This window comes from Scomber japonicus, chromosome 16, assembly GCF_027409825.1.
Source record: "Scomber japonicus isolate fScoJap1 chromosome 16, fScoJap1.pri, whole genome shotgun sequence".
NCBI classification, from domain to species: Eukaryota; Metazoa; Chordata; class Actinopteri; order Scombriformes; family Scombridae; genus Scomber; species Scomber japonicus.
Window position 1 is genome coordinate 10907112 of NC_070593.1, and position 19254 is coordinate 10926365.

The 19254-nt window shown below is 40.6% G+C and overlaps 1 protein-coding gene across 1 annotated transcript in view; it reads right to left on the reverse strand.

Annotated features, from left to right (window-relative positions):
• Positions 1–11348, reverse strand: part of fndc3ba (fibronectin type III domain containing 3Ba) — a 104191-nt gene extending 92843 nt beyond the window's left edge. Inside the window, exon 1 of the mRNA XM_053335054.1 lies at positions 11240–11348. The gene's annotated coding sequence lies outside the window, so the exon portion shown is untranslated. The remainder of the gene's footprint in view (positions 1–11239) is intronic.
• Between the last annotated feature and the right edge of the window lie 7906 nt (positions 11349–19254).

The following is a 19254-nucleotide window of genomic DNA, read 5'->3' on the forward strand; positions in this document are numbered from 1 at the left end:
CATTCTTAAAACATTAAAGTCATTGTTTAGCATTCAGAAAGCCTTGAATATCTTCAGCCCCAAGCCCAGTTTTTTGTATATATGTATGTATGCATGCAGGCATGCATACATACATACATACATACATACATGTACAGGACCATCAATTCCATTGTTGATACTTTAACGTATTGACTCCAATTGTCATATAGATGTATATACCTCCAGGTGTATGTGTGTTGTGCAAGCTAATGTAATTAAATTTATAATAAAAATTCAAAAATCAAGGTTGTGCTGGACAACTTATGTGTATTATTTAAGATGTCAAACAAATGTAAACTAAAACTGTCAGGCAGACAAATATGCACACACACTATTGATCAGACAGGTAGAAAGAAAGATAGAAAGCAGAAAACATATGCTGGAGATATGGAGAAAAGCTTGACAGTTATGGAGCCATTGATTTTATATATATACACACACACACACACACACTGATGTGTCCATTTCAGAAATACGTTATTTCAAAGTCCTTTTTCCTCTTGTCACCATGGAGATATGAACTCAACTCAGGTTCAAATAGTCTCTCTTCATCTTGTTCTCTCTCTTTCTCACACACATACACGAGTGCAAAATGGTGCACACTGTGGGCGTTCAGCAAGCCCTACATTCATTTACATCCCAGACATGACAATATTATGTTAGCATGACATTATAGAGTACCAGCTCTGCATTAGCTCTCCATCCTCAACTCATGCTTATTCATCTCTCATCTATATGTCCTCATCCACCATCTCCTCTCAGTCTTGCCTTTATTACTGTGTAATGTACTTTGTTCCATGTAATGCAGCCCTTTAGCGTAAATATGATGCTTTGCCCGCAGAACTGGATCCTTTTCAAGTGGCGGCTCAGATAAGGCAGTGAGTGTGTTGCGTATGACTTACGTGGTTGCATGGTTTTCATGAGAAAGGACCAGTGGCCAATGAACATTAGTTACACTTTGAATTCTATTTACCCGACCTCTCCCTGCCTTCCTCCTCTTCCTCTACTCCCCTTCTGTTCCACTTCCAGCTTTAACCTGTCTCCCTCCTTCTTCTTCTTCTACCCTCACCCCCACCACGACTAGCCTTACTTCCCAAACAACCCCTCAGCCATCAAAAGACAGCCGCCCATTCAGAAGGTTTTGGGGTCGGGTGGGGGAGGAGAGCAGTATAGGCTTGGTGAAGGGAAGACTGAGGGGTGGGGGGGGGGGGTTCAGGGTTCTCATTCCCGCTAAATTGTCCCACATGGCTGAGCGTGCTTAGTTTAAACAAACACAGCCACTTCCTCCTCACTGCGCACATCGGCACACAGACTAAGGCGCGTGCACGCACCCACATAAACACACACCAATTGGGTGCACAGGCAGGCTTGAACTCCAATACACAAAAACAAGCATGCACGCACATATATAAACACACATGCACACAATGCATTGTATGGCCTGGCAGGCAGCAGTCAATACTTTACAGTCTTGCACTCCAGCCAGTAAACTCACAGCTGAGTCTGGACTCCACACCAAAACACCACAGCTCTGAAGATTACTCATTGTATAGTTTGCCGTGAAGAACAATTTCATATGCATATTCAGCATATCTACTGTATGATTTGGCTTTTGGTTACACAGAGTTTAAAAAAGTAAAACTTTTGTGGGGCTTTAACTATACAATCCACAATAAACATCTCAGATAATGGGTCCCTGGAGTCAAACCCCAAAACCCAAACTGATACCACAGAAAGTGACTCAGGGGGCAAACACTGGACATAATCTATGTTTAAATGTGTATTGTGCATGTACATTTCAGTTTGTTTAGAAAGCGGACAGAATATATAGAAATATGGAGGATGTGGCCATTGAGACCATTTTGATGGATTACAGCAAAAAAAAAGTTGTCTTGAGCATTGTTATATTTAGCAGCAGCCTGACAGTGACAGGAAAACATAAAATACCACACAGGTACTGCATATCCATTGCAAAGTGCACAGAAATTTGGGTAGTATTTCTGAAAATGCTTTTTACAGGACAAATAAAGACTTGTATTTGTGTGCCAGCCAAAAACAAATCAGAAATGTTGTAATGTTGTTGTTTTTTATAATGTAAGTGGGGTCAAAGTAACAAGGAGAGTTTTATTTAGGCAATAATTTACTCCTAAAACATGCTCACATTCCTTCCTCCTTCATTTTACAGTTACATTACAAGCATCTACTATAGGTGACACTTCAATTCAGAGAAAGTAACATCATTGTTACGGAGAGATATTTGTTCAAAGTCGACTTTTATTATTTTTCCTCTGCTCCAAGTTTTCCGTCAAGGCCAGCTTAACATCTCTCTGGCTTGACACCCTCCGCATCACCACATATTTCAATGCAATGACCTGCAATCATCATAATCAGCTCTACATTACAAGCAGCTATAGCAAAGTGGAGTGAAGGAGGACAACCACAGTGTCCAGACAATAAGCCCACATTCACTGCCAGTGGACCTGCTGCCGTCCAGGCCTGAACACACAGCATGTCTCTGCCACTAATGCTGCGCTCCATCAGGGCTGCATGCCATGAGTCTTAATTAAGACAGCTATGCCAAGTCAAGAAGTGAATTCTACTCCCCCCTTCTCTCTCTCTCTCTCTCTCTCGCTCTCTCACGGACACACACACACACAGATACAGACGGATGCACAAACACACATTCTCGGATGGTCGAACATGTAGACGCAGACAAACCACCAAGAGACATTCAGATCAGCAGTTTTATGGGCCATGAAAAAGCTTGCTCAGTGGGTGGTGTGTGTGTGCGTGTGCGTGTGTGTGTGTGTGTGTGTGTGTTGCTGAGAAAAAGACTATTTAGTCACACCTACATGATAAACCTGTCTCCTCTCCCGCAGACAAGACAACATCTGAGTCTGAGAGATATGCGCACACACACACACACACACACACACACACACTCATCCTTTAAATGCACAAACATGCAAGTAAAGCCTGAATAATTGTTTTTTACAATGTCTTAATTCTATGACTAACTCATAGTTGTGTTTATGAATGTGCATGTGAGTGTTTGCATGTCGACAGAATAGGCAGCGATGTTTTTAATCCATCACAAGAAAAATGAAATGGGATGAAAAGTTAAGAGATGACACTTCTTGGGAAATGCAAACCAATAGAAAGTGTACATACAATCACTTGTTCCCTAACATCAAACACACACACTCAAACACACACACACACACTTATAACACCCCTCCCCACAGCCTGAGGTCACAAGGTCACATTCCTCTTTCTCAATCAGCCTCAGGATTTCACACACTAGTTCAGGGATGTGGTTGTGTGTTTCTGCCCGCATGCATGCGTATGTATGTATGTATGTGTGTGTGTGTGTGTGTGTGTGTGTGTGTGTGTGTGTGTGTGTGTGTGTAGGATGTTTTAGTGATTTGTGGGGGGTCCGGCTTGAGGGCAGGGAGGGGAGAAGTTAAGGAAAATAGGGGACTGTAGGCACACTAAGCCAACTACATTTTAAAATACATCTTTTACTCTTTTTTTGGTCTTCTGTCCACACTTTTCTCAAAAGTGAATGATGTTTATCCAAATTGATGAGATCTGCAATGACAGGCAGATGCTGTGCTGCAGTAATGTTAAGAGAACAACTTTCTCAGCTTTTCTCACTGTACAGGTGATGTCATCAATCTGTACTGAGCATAAAGTGGGAATTTGATTGAAGTCTTAGCCAAGCAGCACAAGAATTACTCATTATATTATAGTCAACAGAAAAATATGTTGTGTTTGGCTAACTTGAAACACAATAAGCGGTGGTGAAAAGCAGGAGGTGAAAATGCTGAGGTTTGCATAGCTGTGTCTAACGCAAATTCTTAAGGAAGCATCCATTTCTATCCATTTTTGAGGATGAAGAACGTTATTGAAAGCTACCTAATCATGCTAGAGGGTATGAAGTACATCAAATTTATTGGGAGTATTGTGGAAGTGGCAGAAGGAGAAGAACGAGAAATGACAGGTATGTGGCAGTGGGTGGGGAAAGACATACTGAGAGGAGGCGAGGGAGGGGTCGAAGTGTGTCTGCATGCCCTGGAGGAAGGAGGAGGAGGGTGGTGGGTGGTTTAACAAGGGAAAGCAATAAAACATGTGGCTTTGCATTAAAAAACACCTACTTCCTCCTCGAGCAGAACCCACAACTCTGGTACTGCATACCCGCCAACATATGACAATGTGTAAAACATGCACATGCACACATGCACACACGCACACACACACACACACACTTTACATCCACAAGCCAAAAACAAGCATTCTTCAAAATGTGTGCATGTGACAAGCTCCAGTTCCAATTCTAGCTATATAATAATGCCAGAAATAACTAGTTAGAGTTCCAGTCCCCACACTCCAACACACACATACACACACACACACACATGCACACACACAAACCCCAGTCCACAGCAGACTCTAGACACTTGAGATACACACTCAAAACGCTCACAGTCAGGCATAAAAACAGCCATTAACGACTGGCGGAACTTTCCATGGGCCTGCCAACTAGCAACACCAACACGCCTGGCATGCTAATGTAGGCACGTAAAGTTAACTCTGTGTGTGTATGTTTCATGCATGTGTGTTAAGTCAGTGCCCTGTGTGTGTACAGGTGCACGCTTGATCCCTTTGGCCAGCTGACCACGCACGCACACAGACACATACACAGACACACAGCAAATCGACAGCTTTTCAACATGCTATTTTTATGGTTGATACCCCCGAGGAACTGTGCAGGGGCATGAGCGGAGCAGGGCAGCCGAGCGCTACGTAACTCATTTGGATAACTTAAGCTTTTTCTGCATGCATGTATCCACAAAACTTCACTGAGTGATCAGAAACTTGACAGCCAAAATTTCTGGATTCCAAACATTTTAGCTCTTTGTCATAATTGTTGTATTTCATCATCTGCATGCTTCCTGCAATGCCACTGCCTCTCTCTCTCTCTCTCTCTCTCTCTCTCTGTTTTTCTCTCTCCAATGTCTCCGCAGCAGCCATACAACTGCTGTCACGACCTTTGAAATGACAGCAAAGATGAAATGACTCAAACCATCAACTACAGAAGTGAAAACTTTTGGTAGAGCCGCACGTTGCATCATATGCCAGCAATATTGTGTGCTGAAATGCAACAAAGCCACCCAAATATTCCTGATATTTGTGCCAAGGGTCTACTGTATCCCCTCACAGTTATACTGTCTCATACAATACTACTATTACTAGTACTGCAGATCTTATATTATGAACCCCCCCCCTCCCCACACACACACACACACACACACACACACACACACACACACACACACGTTTTAATTTTTTTATTTATTTTTTCATATGTTGCCCTCTTGATGAGTATTTGTTTTGCTGTCTCAAAATGAAACTTAAGAAGAAGTACTGCAAATCACAAATGCTCCTGAATGATATTTGGCACTGTCTAACCTATGTTAAGTCTAAACTTGTTCACTGTTGTCTATGGCTGGTATTTTGTCTGTGTTAGTTGCTGTGGGGCTGCAATTAGCAATTATTTTGTTATTGATTCCCGTTAAGACTATTCTTAATTCATCAATTATTTATTCTCTGAAATGTTTTTTTTATAACTGGGCTTAAAAGAAAATGCCCATTCTTCATATTGCTTTTTTGTCCATCCAACAGTCCAAAACACAAATTTATTCAGTTTAATATGATGTAAAATAAGGAAAAGCGGCAAATCTTTAAGAATTGCCTCACCTTGCATTATTAATGCCAAAATGAAGGGTTTAATTCCAAAATGCTATGCATACCACATTACCATGATTAATATTATAAATCACATCGTAATATATATTAATTTGTTCAAAAAACTAGCAATTTTAGTCTTCTGTCATACCAACAGTTTCCTTAAAGATGACTTTCTGAATTGCTTGTTGTGAAACCCTAAAAGGTTTAGAACAGCAGAAAACTTCAATGACTTTCAATGACATTCCTTACAGAGTTTTGCATTTTACAGTCTGTCACAGTTGGCATCACATTTCTTGAACTGTCTGTGCTTTTATGGATCATTTTTTCATCTTTTTTGGACTGAAACCCACAACACAAGAAGGAGAGGAGAGGAGAGGAGAGGAGAGAAGAGAAGAGAAGAGGGCAATAGGAAAGAGGAGGGGAGGAGGGAGGCGAGGAGTAGAGAAGTTGAAAGGCTTCTTTTATCTTCTTCTAAATCAACTGTCAACAATGCAGGAAATTATCAAGGGAGACAAAAAAAAGGGAGACAGGGCTCTGGAGAATGAGAGAGGCAGAGAAGGAGGGAGGAAGGGAGGGAGAGAGGAAGGGAGGCAAAAAGAAAGGGAGGAGGAGGGTAAACATTACAGCTCTGTGCCAAGCAAACATGAGATGCTGGGATACTTCAACAAAAAGCCAGCGTTCATATGGGAGAGAAAGACACCAAGAAACAGTGAGACAGAGAGAGAGAATGTGAGAGAGATAACCACACCAGTAAGACAGACAGAAAGAAAAGCTGGGAAATGGAAAGTGAAAGCATCAAGCAACAGCTGTCATGAGAAAGGACGACATTTGTTTTGGGGGGTGGGGGAGGGTGGGGGAGGGTGGACTTACACCTACAAGCAGCCCTATGCTTACATGGCACTGGGTTTTGTTTTACTAAAATGTCACGTCATGGGTGAATACATTTTAATTAAAATGAAACTGGACACAACTGTAACTCTTAATGCAAGATAGCTCATTCACTCATGTGTATAAAAATGACCTGGAACGAACAAAACACAATCTACTATATTATCCAAGTGTGTTGTTACTGTAAACCATGTGTGGCCGGGTCAACACTACAATGTGTGTGGTTTTAAGTAGAAAAAAAGTTTACTGTGAGTAAAAGGAAGTGCAGCTCCAAATCAGCGCCAAAAGAAAACTATAATAATTCATATATAGCATGAAGATTTCTATGAGGTTGAAAAAGCGTATGTGTTATTAATAGAAGAATATTACATTGGGAAATATAAGTTTAGACTCTCTGAAGCTTCTCTGCACTCAAACATCTGTCCCAGCAGCCACAGCATAGGCACATTTCAAGGCTTCTTCACCACAGGGAGAGCCCACGTATGTGCTTTACATCACTGAGACAAGAAAAGTGCAGAAACTCTCCTCTTGTACTCCAGGTGTCAACCCCTTGACCTCACAGAACAGGAACGCCTCCACGCATCCAACCCACCAGTAAGCTAAACCAGTAAGCTAAATACCCTTCACAGGTAGCAGGAAGCGGATTGTTCACTACAGTAACAGTAACTTCTTTCTGGGAAGTACACCTGTTGCATTTGGAGAAACAGATGGCACAACTGATAGCAGGCTTTTTTCTTCTTTTTTTTTTTAACAAACTGCTGACACTGTGTAGCACTGTGCATAGCAGAGGAACACAGATTTATAGGAGGAAATATTTCAAATATGGACTGCTGATTAGGCCCAATTGTAACATTTTAAAGGTCATAATGAGTATGTAGCCTGTGTAAATGGCAATTATGGCTGAATATTTGCAGACATGGTGAACATTGCAGATGATAAATGAGAGGTAAACTTCCATCTGCATAGCCTGCTTCATCTCCTTATTTACTTCTAAAGCTTCAAGGGCACGTGCACGTGTTTTATTAGCTAGATCATCACTTTAAATGATAGAAAACAACCAATTAATGGCATAACAGCTACTGCAATCAAACATCTACTGCAATCAAACATCTACAATCAAAAGCACAAAAGGAGTGGCAGTGGCATTTACAATTTGCAAGACATCACATCAACACATAAATAGGCTAATCTCTGGAAAAGCAACCTAACAGGAAGCAAATAGTGAGGAGGTCTATATGAAGCTCCTCTCTTGTTCTTCGCCTCTCTTTCACATGCTCACACACACTTCCCAGGCTTGCATTGTCTTGTATGCGTAACTCTATAGCCACTACAGTTTCTGTTCCTGACACACAAGTACTGTTCAGTAACACTACTCCTTGGATAACATGTTCTAGGTTACCAGTCAGACACATGCACACACACACACACACACAATGGCTAGCATCATCCTGCCCTTTTCGTGACCCCATTTCAACCTACCTGAAGATTTTATTGGGCCAACAGCGAACCACATACTGGTGCAGGTGGAGAGAAGAGAACCCAGATTTTGCCTGAGGTTAGACAAAGACAGATGCTCTTGGCATCACGAGTCTTCATGAAACATGGGAACAACTTCCTCATTGAGCTTAGAATAACCAGTCTTAGAATATTAAAGGCAAACTGTCTTACACTTGCCACTAAAACACACATACACACACACAGACACACACACAGTCAATCAAACCTAGGTTACTGTAAGTCATTCATATGGTTTCTTTTCTGGAAAAAGAAAAAACAGGTAAGTCTCAATTTGGCACAAATCCCAGTAAAATGAACCTTCAAATGATGAGTTTTGACTTGCTGGCACTCATTAAGCTGCCCTGAAACATGCATGTACCTGGAAAGTATCATCTAGCCCACATGTGGGCAATCACACACTATCACCTGTGTGGTCAAAGCTATGTGGTTACACTACACAGGTTGTTAACTTATATAAAGCATTATTTAACCCCTTTACTTTTACATGTGAAAAGCAGAGTAAGACCAAAGCGACAATGGCTACTCTCCTTCAACCAGACTCCAGTCTAAACACTGTCCTTTCAGCTCTGTTATATAATGACAGTGTACTCGATTTTTAAGTCACAATTCTTTTTTTCTTTTTTATTACAGGCAGAAAAGGGGATTTTTTCAAATGACATACTAAAACCGGGGGGAAAGATCACTTGCTTGCAATTGCATCAGAGTGAGCACAAATCCCTGCTTGCATTATGCTGTTGTACATCCTCTAGAAACACATTTCCAGCTCTCCACAAAAACCAACCACACAAGAGACAGAATATACAAAAAGAAATAAAAAAAACCCTTTAATTTAAAACCATTGAAATGAAATTGAACTATTCCTATTTATTCAGCGAGTTCAGCATACAACAAGGGAGCGCTTTCATAACTTTTCAAACCGGCCTACGAGCTATGTTTACATTCTTATTGTGTATAAATGTTGAAGCCAAAGAGGCTTAACTTTCAGAGAACACTACACTGTGATACAAACCTTATTCATCTTGTTAATAAAGGATATGGGTGTAGCACTAAACCCATGCAAAAACACACTTACTGCTTTGAAAATATGGACTGTTTGACTCAGGTTGGTGATTGGCTGAGCACTTGGAGATAAAAGAAACACAAAGACACATTCTGGGGCCGCAGTGCAGAGCATTCCCAAATCTGATTTAGGGTCAGATTTTGGACATTTTAGAACAACTACACAAAATTGATCTATAAACTTTCAAAGATTAATTCACTAAAAACTGTTTTTGTAAAAAGCATCAAATCAGTAACAGGGCTCCAGCCTAATTAAAGCATCACTTCCTGGTGTACACACTTTCCTAACTGTCCATATACTAAATTTTGGATGTTCAGGCTTTTTGATGCCTCTGACTTGTGAAAGCAAAAATAAATTGCCCATTCATGCACCACAGGGAGAATTCCTGAGCAGACCACCTAAACCTAAACACACCTTTCCCCCCTTCATCCCCACCACACACACACACACACACACACACACACACACACACACACACACACACACACACACACACACACACACACACACACACACACACCAAAAAAAAAGTTGGATATCAGTTTTTCGCAGAAAAAAAAGCATGGCCACATCAGCCTTTCACCAAAGGAATGTCATCTGACGTCATGTATTTAGGATCGGATTTCTCCTTCTCTTTCTCTCTCCCCTGAAAAAAGTAAGCGTGTGTGTGATGTGTTATTTTTTCCCCCTAGCCTGTATTCTCCAACGTGCCCACTGGATCCAGAGCCCACAGCAGGGGGACATCACATCCCAATTATAACCCCCACCGCTTATCATGACAACATGACAATTAACCACTGAGTCCTGGTATTTATTTATTTCCAACTGACTCACAAGAACCAAAAAAATGAGGATCACAAGTCATCTTCTGCATCTTAAGATTTTCCAACTTCTTGCTGATGCCACATCCCTTCTCTGATGAGTGAAAGGGCTATGTTTTTTTTTTTATTCGGTGTACTCAGTACGTGGAAGTCATATAATCGATCGTTTCAACCAGGAGGAGACCAATGTTTGATTTCCACGTCTGCTTCAGAGAGGCTGAGAGAGAGATCTGTCTTCTCTGCACAAACAGACACGTAGTCGTTTCTGAGGGAGAGAGAGAGAGAGAGAGAGAGAGAGAGAGAGAGAGAGAGAGAGAGAGAGAGAGAGAGAGAGAGAGAGAGAGAGAGAGACTGGCTGGAAGGAATGCTAGGATATGCTGGAGTTGAGATTTTTTTCTGCTCCAAAGCCTTTTTTTTCCTGCATTCTGCAAGGGCGCAAAACTCTATGAAAAGTGGTTATAACGCAAACCCTTCACCATTTACTAAAACAGTTATCCAATGCATTAAAACCCCCTATGGAGCCAATTCAATGATTTCGCAACTCCCTCTGTCAAATCTGACTGCCTCAGCATCTTCCATTCCAAGTTATTTTCCAACTATAAAAGTGCTCATTTCCTGATTTGGGGCAGTTACAGCGCATCCGACTATTTCCAGAAACCAAGTCGCGACGCAACAGCTGCGATTTGTTGTAGAAATAAGCACAAGAGAAAAGGTTTTCTCCTGTTGCGCACTCACTCCATCTGAAGTCCTCGGAGACAAAAACACATTCTTTCGTGAAAACTGGTGAAATCGGGGACCACAAAAAAAAAAGAGCAGACTCAGCCCCGACACATTGACTAAAACTGTGAGAGCTAACCGTGACAATCGCAGCTGTTTTGCTTTTTTCCCTTGTTGTTTCAAAAAATATACGGGGAGGAAAATGCCCAAAAGTTTCGATTCACCCCCTCTACACAGCAGTCGAGCAGTTTTCCTTTTTCCTTTGCGCTGGCCAAGTGGCCCAGACTGCCGGCGTCAGCGCTCAGCTCTCCAAACTCTCTCTGTATCTCTCTCTCACACACACACACATACACAAACAGGGAGATACAGACACGCACTTATAAAACTTTTTCAACATCGACTCCATCGTCCTCCATTCTCGTTCTTTACAGGGTGGATTAAAGAAGGCTTAAAAACAACTCACCTCGCTGCAATAAAATAATCTTCAAACAGACGGGACTGCGCGTTTTTTTATTCCCAGGGTCGGGTCTTGCCTGTCTGCTGGCGCGGCTCGACGCGTACTGGGAGACTCCGCCATGTCAATCAAAATGCGACGCACATGGAGGTCAGAGCCCGCCTCCTTTTACCGTAATAGACGCTGCGCATTACAAAAGCCAAAACAGAGGGGAGAGCTTATTCAGCCCTCACCTTTGTGACAGATGCTATTCATTCCTGAAGAACTTTGTCTTTTAAAGCAGAGGAGTTTTTTTTTTTGCAAGCAGTAAAGACGACCAATTGATAAAGGTGGTTCCCCCATTTCTAAACTATTTATGATCCCGTTTATGATCAGTGGTGTTTTAAGGATTTCAAGGGTTATGTCAGGCTGAAAAGGTGTGTGACCTGCTCTGTAATAAAAGAAAAGTTCAATACAGATGAGTTTGGTTGACATTTGTCTTCACATGGAATATTTTCAAACCTGAATCTAAAAGGTAATTACTCTGTTTCACCCCACTCCCATCGGTCACTTAGCAACTTAAAGCCAAATAAACCCATTTTATACACTCTTACAAAAAAAAATGCGAAATTAACATTCATATATGGTGAATAAAGGCAGCAGAGACTAATTATGGTATATAATTGATTCTTGCATAAACAATCCATGCACAAAAAAAAAGTCAAGTGGGTCAAAGCTCTGTACCTTTGTCTCCAAAACAACTTAGACAACAGGCCAAAGTCCCTCTGGTGGCTGCAATGAAACCTGGCATCCCTCAGCTGACTGGTCCAAGGGTTACATCAGGTCCAATATATAAAAGTGACCTGATTTATAGCAAAAACAAAAACAAAACAAAAATCCAAAAAACACAGAGAGAGAGAATCGAGACAAATCTGTTGTTAATTTGGTACAGATATGTGTTTAAAGTGTGATTAAAAGGTATCACTTATACTGCAGCACAGAGCAAGATATACTAAAGAGACTGTATTTTAATCGCATGCATTACAGCCCAGTTGTATGTATACACAGAGTACTGTTATCTGTGGAGGAGAATGTTTGGGCGTGCTGATGCTTGAAATTAAGGCATTAACACTGACAAGTTAATGTCAGGATCAGAGCATTAACTTGCCAAGTGTCTCAGTGCCAAACACATAATTTGAATGGTTTCATTACAACCCCCCCACAGCCACCATTTGATGAATGCGGCTACTATTCTTCCTTCATCAAGCTTTAAAACAAAATGGGAGTTAAATTACAGATCTGATGTTATATGATTAAGAAAAACTCAACATCAAGCATTTTCTTTCCTCTTATAAAAGATTAAATTCATACTGGACTCTAACTGTGTAGAGTTGTTAAAGGGAACTTCATCCAGAAGTTAGCAGCATAACAGTGAATCCTTGCATTCTGTTGTCGCTCTTTTTCAGATGATTGTTTTGTTTTACATTAGCATAACTGCACCGACTGCAAAACAAGCTGTTAAATTAACAACAGGGTTCTGTTGCTCGTGCATGTGTTTGTCTCAGACAGTAATCAACCTTCTTTGCTGTATTTTCAAGCAAGTAGACTCAGCCAAATACACTCATTGCCCCTGAGTTCTAGATTTCTCTCTGCTGGCAAACACACACACACACACACACACACACACACACACACACACACATTCCAGCAACTGCACTAAGAAAACAGCCACTGGTGTAATTCTAAGCCAGTAAAAAAAAGGTCCTGGACTACAACACTGTGCCTGTGAGGAATTCAGTTCAACAGTTCAATTCAATAAACACTAATCATCCTCAATTGATACAGTAAGCATAAATACCATGCTCTCCCACCAAAGAGACAGCTATGTTATATATTGTTATAGGCTGTACAGTGGGCACAGACAGACTGTGGAGCCTCCCTAACTGCAGAAAATCAAATGCATTTTGGTACCTTTGAAACAAACATTTACTTCCAAAATATAGAAACTGTATCAGGTTTAATTGTCTAATTATTTTTTGTCCTTTGTTCATAATTAGACATAGTACAGGTGGTTGTATCTGAAAGCTATACACACATTTGTGATATAATCTGGGGCAGGTGATAAAGTATTGTATCTCAGTATGTGTACTTTTATTTCTCAAAATTCTCTTTTAATTAATTTTTTTAATCAGCTATTATTTTCAATAAAATAGTTTGTGCTATGCTTTATTCGGTGTGTAATAGTAATTTCACTTCACCAACAATGACTCAGTAGATATCAATAAATGACCTGCAGGTGTATGAGGTGGCTAGAATCCTTAGGTTCAACTTTACAAGAAAGATAGGTACTTGATCACATTGATCCAAAAATCCAGTCAATGTAATCCTGTCCTGCTCACTGATGATTGATTTTCGTCATCGGCAGCTCTAGTCAAGAACACCAGAGATATTAAGGCGATAATTACGGCCATAGAAATCGCAAAACAAGATCTGTATCAGTTGAGACATCTCGATTGCTTTAATGGACAGATCTCCATCATGTGTGACAGCATTTTGGCATCGTCACTAGACAAAATTCACAGCATTGTTCTCCCAACCATCCAATGCCAATGAGATACTTGTTTAGCTATGACTGAATATTACCACGATCACATTTAAACTGTTTGAGGGTTGTTTGCTGCTGTTGTTTAAATGAATACTCATGTGAAGTCTTGACATGCATCTGTTGAAAAACTGTTTCAATTATGTTTAAAGTTTGTTGAGATGAAAGATTACTGAATTTCACTCAGTTTTCAAAAACAGCGCACAAAATTGGAAACACACTGTATATCATATGTTCCTATTTTAAAAATTACTTAATTGTCATAACCCTTTCATACCCATTCAAGGTCCAAAATTCGGGTTTTATAACCAATGGGAGAATATTTGTATATAGACGATGTCGTACACATTTTGGGAATTCCTGCTTTTGTTGATGTATCAAGAAGACCACCTATACCTTGCTGGAAAATGATTGATTGCAGCAACTTTCTGCCATTTAATCTTAAATCAGAGTCTATTTACCTATGAAAAGTTTGCCTTTTTATGTGCAAGCCATTAAGAGAATGCCACACATTATTTATAGCTGACAAAACTATTTCGCCTCATGGTCCATTTAGTACCTGTTCTGATGCTCTCTATTACATCACATCACCAGATGCACAGTTTTTATGGAAATGTTTTACATAATACATCAATAAGGTGAATCTTTATTAAAGTCATTGCTGTCAACATTATTGTCCCCTATTGAATCTGTATAAAAACACAAAGGAAAAATGTAGATAAACAGAAGCAGATGAGTTTGGGAAGGGCTTCGAAACGTTTAAACAAGTGAGATGTAAATTGTGCAACAAGGACTGATGTTCCCACGTTTTTTACAGTGTACATTTGGGAGTAATGTACCAACTGTCTATCAATTAAAACAAATGAACAAATATATTGAGCCAAATAAATCTGCCTCAAAGCCAATGTCGGGCAACCTTGAGTGACGTATTGGACCTTTCAAGACAACCAGTCGCATTACAGTAGATTAGATCAGTGGAAGAGAGTGAATGAGGAAAGACTAAAGGGAGCAGATTTGGCCCTGTATGTCAGGGCCAGGCCTCCACAACCACCAGATGTTTACCACCAACCCAGCTGCTTTCTCGCTCTCCCCCCTTTTTTCTTCATGTCTCTCCCTCTCTGATTTTTTTCTCTTTCTGAGGCTCTTTAAAATAAGCCCTCCCTGTAATCATGCACACTCAGTTCACTCGAGGTCTTTGAAGTAAGTGGAATGTGTCCAGCCATATGATAGTATGTACTGTATATTCTTATAACAGGGAGAAAGCGAAGGAGTGAAAGCGGGAGATTGTTGGATGACTGCCATCTCTTCATTGTGGTTTTTTAGTTGTTAATTATGCCCTTGGTCTGCTCTCATATGCATGCATGTGTCTTTGTGTATGCATTTATGTGTGTATGTTTTGTCTACATGTGCATGCGTGTGCACACAGTATGTTCGCTGACATGCAGGTCTAAGATGCCAGGTGACAGATGATAACGGGCGTCTGGCAGCTGAGAGGAGCTGGATGATGTGTATGTGCATTTGTGCATGTGAGGTACTTCCTCCCATAGCTGTGAGGATGGAATTTGGCTCATCATGAGTTCAAAGGAGTCAGCCCAAAGCTTTGCTAACCAACAAGAGCAGACATGCCTCTCTTTCTGTCTCCCTCTCTCTCTCGCTGTCTCTCTCTCTGTCTTTGTCTCTTTGTCAATCTCTCTACCCCTTCACCCACTTCTTTCTCTCTTTTTCTTGAGTTCTGTAAAGCAGCTGCCTGGACCATCAAACACTTCACCTATTTCTGTAATCTGTGTGTGTGTGTGTGTGTGTGTGTGTGTGTGTGTGTGTGCACGTCATATGGAGGGATGGGCACTTATATGTGTCCGCACATGTGTATGGAAACCCTAAATACAACTAAAGAAGCTGGATAACAGCAGCTGTTGTGTTTCTTACAAAGTAAAGCCATAAAAACACATAATTACAAATGATCACTTCAGTATTAATAACTAAATGAGTCGCATAAACAAAATCTTTTTTCCTTTTTTGTGCCTCTGTGCAAACACATAATGTTAGAATTCAAACAAAAAGATTTATTACATTTGCATGACTCTAAACTGGCAATCCAAGACATGCCTGATACTTTTTGTATAACCCATATGTTTTTTTTACTGCATTTCCCTGATATCAGCTGGCAATACAACCTGGCCAATGTAGTCATCCCTTTCCATGGAAAGTTTCAGACTCATTTTGGCACAGCAGAGGATCTTTGAGGTAATACTTACCTCACACAGCAAATTTAAAAGCTTACATACACACATGCGTTTACACAAATTCAATTACTGTTGTGTCACTGTATGCCAATTAGTGACAGATAGTTGCAAGGTACACCCTCATATGAATAAAGGGGTCACATATAGACACTTTCTGTAAAATCTGCTAAACAAAAATGGTGATAAATATGTTTGTATAATGTTATTTTTGATTAAAATGTACAGGATTTGAAATCTTCTGACTTTGGGGCCATCTGGTGGCAGTATCATATCAAAGATAGTGCAGACAGTGAGATTAAGGGGCAAAGAAAAACTGTGAATGCACCACTGTCTTTTAGGATTGCTTCATTTTTCTACAAACAAAAACATATGCCATCAGAATAAATTTGAGGAATGCTCATAAAAATGTTACGCACAGTGGCTTTAAATGTTTGGTAATGGTATTTTGTATTTCATTTGGCATATTCAGTATGTGGTATCTCTGGTATGTCTGGAACAAGCAGGAAACCTGATTCCAAATACTTTTGTGCCCACGGACATCTCTGTGTCTCTCTTTGATAAGATGAATTATTTCCAGTTGTTTCCTCGCTCTTTTCAGGATTTTTCCAGGCAGCTTTAACCAAAGCTCATGCCTCTGGTATCACTGGTATGTCTGGAACAAGCACGACACTCCGCCTGATTCAAGGCTGCCCAAACACATCTCTCTGTCTCCCTCTGCCTCCCTTTGATGAGATGAATTGGTTCCAGTTGCTTCTTCGCTCTTTTCAAGTCAGCTTTATCTAAAGCTCCATGTTCAGAAGAGATCTGTGTTTGTTCCAGCTCTACCAGTCATGTCATGTGTTCCTACTTAAAGAGCACCTTCCAGTCATGACATCAGAGCCGGTGACGTCGCGCTGGCCAGGTCACACCACCATAGGGTGGTGGGTGCTGGCAATAATGGCAGTGGAATGTTGGTGACTCAAGGAAGTGGGACTGCGATCGGTTAGCCTAATTGCTTTGTCCCTGACATTTGTGGAAAACAAGCAAAGTGACATTTCAAACAATGATCAGTCAAATCTGACCTTAGATGGGAGGCAAACTTCTCATGTACAAATCACAACATGGTGACTTGCCAACTATTACACCATTCTCAGGACAATCCTTGTACTCAGAACAATAACCCCCCTGTAGAAACTGCAGCCTACAGTCACCCTGGGTTTTCCAAGAATTACATTCCAAAGAAACATTGTTATGTTTTAAAGGATAGGTTAACAATTCTTTCTTAAAACAACAGTCAGGTGACCGTATGGACACTTTTGCTCACTTTTCACTGAACATTAGGAGAGCCCCTCCAAATATGCTTACAATGTAAGTGATGGTGGATAAAAACCACGGCCCATCCATTTTGAGAAAAACTGCACTTAAAGTTTATCTGAGTTAGTCAAATAAAGTTGATATCTTGCAGAGTTGCAGTTATTTTAGTAAAACATTCCCTCTGAGTCTCGACGGACTGTGTTTTCCTGGCCAGCTGTAGTAGAAGGATCATAACAAACAGAGGGAATTTGTCACTAAACTGTTAAAAAAATCCACTTGATTTAACAAATTTGGATGGCTGAAGCTTCAGATTAGCATTAAATAAACTTTAAATAAATGTTTGTACAGAAGGAGGGTCGTGACTTTGACAGTGCATTATGCAGGCATCTCTTAATGACCAGTATGAACAAGAAAAATTATTATGGCAAGGAAAACGTGTCAATGTTCATTTGGTATAGACTGGTAAATGGACTGCACTTACATAGCCTTTCTAGTCTTTACAACCACTCAAAGTGCTTTACATTACAACTCATTCACCCATTCACACATTCATACATTCATACATTGATGGCAGGAGCTACCACGGAGGGTAACCTGCTCGTCATGGGGAATTTTAACCATTCATTCACATTCACACACACCGTTGGCACAGCAACGGGAGCAATTTGGGGTTAAGTGTCTTGCCCAAGGACACGTGGACTAGAGGAGTCGAACTGCCAATCTTCCAATTGGAGGACGGCCGCTCTACTTACTGAACCATAGCCACACCTGACTATTGTTTTAAGACAGATTTGAAAAACAGTGACCTTATACTCATAAACAAATGAACATGTATGATGTATGATGTATGAATCTGCACTGGCAGCAAGTGTAGGAACCAGGACATTTAATGCCCTCGCTCCAAAACTATTAATTTATCATTAAGCAATCCAAATGTCATCAATCAGACTCTCAAATGTAGAACTACAGCGTGAATAAAATGACTCAGAACTTTAATGGTATTTAGTACTGCTGGAGAAGCAATTGATAATTTTAGAAGGCCGAGGTTTTAGCTCCTAGTTTTAACATAATATTAGTGATAATGACCTTCTTGTGCCACATCCAGACCACTGCCCGTTGGGTTTATTGGTAGAAAGCGTGGGAGAGATAGTGTGTGGCAAGCTGGATGAAGAAATGAGAGATGAAGGATGAGGTACTCATACATAGCTCATTAACTGACTGATGTAATAGGCAGTACCAGAATGCCCTTCAACTAAAGCACCAGGGAGGGTCCACTTGGAAAGTCTCAAGTTATGAATTGTAAAACATGCATGCAATAAACTATGGCATCTATTAGACATGGTAATAGATGCCATAGTCCTTGGCATTGTTGGCTGTGGGAATCTAGTGAAAGTGTTTCATGCCAAAAGAACAACCAACACACTCACCAGATACTTCCTGTTTTGGTCTCCGTTTCCCATGACAACAGTGACGCCAGTGAACACTGACTCAGTACACAGTTGCTCACGTCATGTGTGCCAGGCACAGTCCCAGCCATGTGGGTCTGAGAACCCTCAATGAAATGAACTGCCATCAAATGCTTTCCTCCACTTAAAAGAGAAAACAAACTCCCAAAACCCCAATTACATCACAGTGTCCAGTGTAAATTTCCAAAGTGAACTTGTTTTAAGAACAGTGGAGGGTGGGGGGTGGTTTTTATGATTGAAGTTTTACTTGAAGCTGATACAAATTCATATTTTTAATACATGCACTGAAAAAGTAAACATGTTAGAAGGCAGGACACAGCAGTTCCCAAGTCATTAAAGTACACTCTAATGAGTGCAGACAAACACACTTATAGTACAGTGTGTACATAAGGAGGGAATGATGACGTACATGTGTGCGTCTGAGGTAATAGTGGATAACGG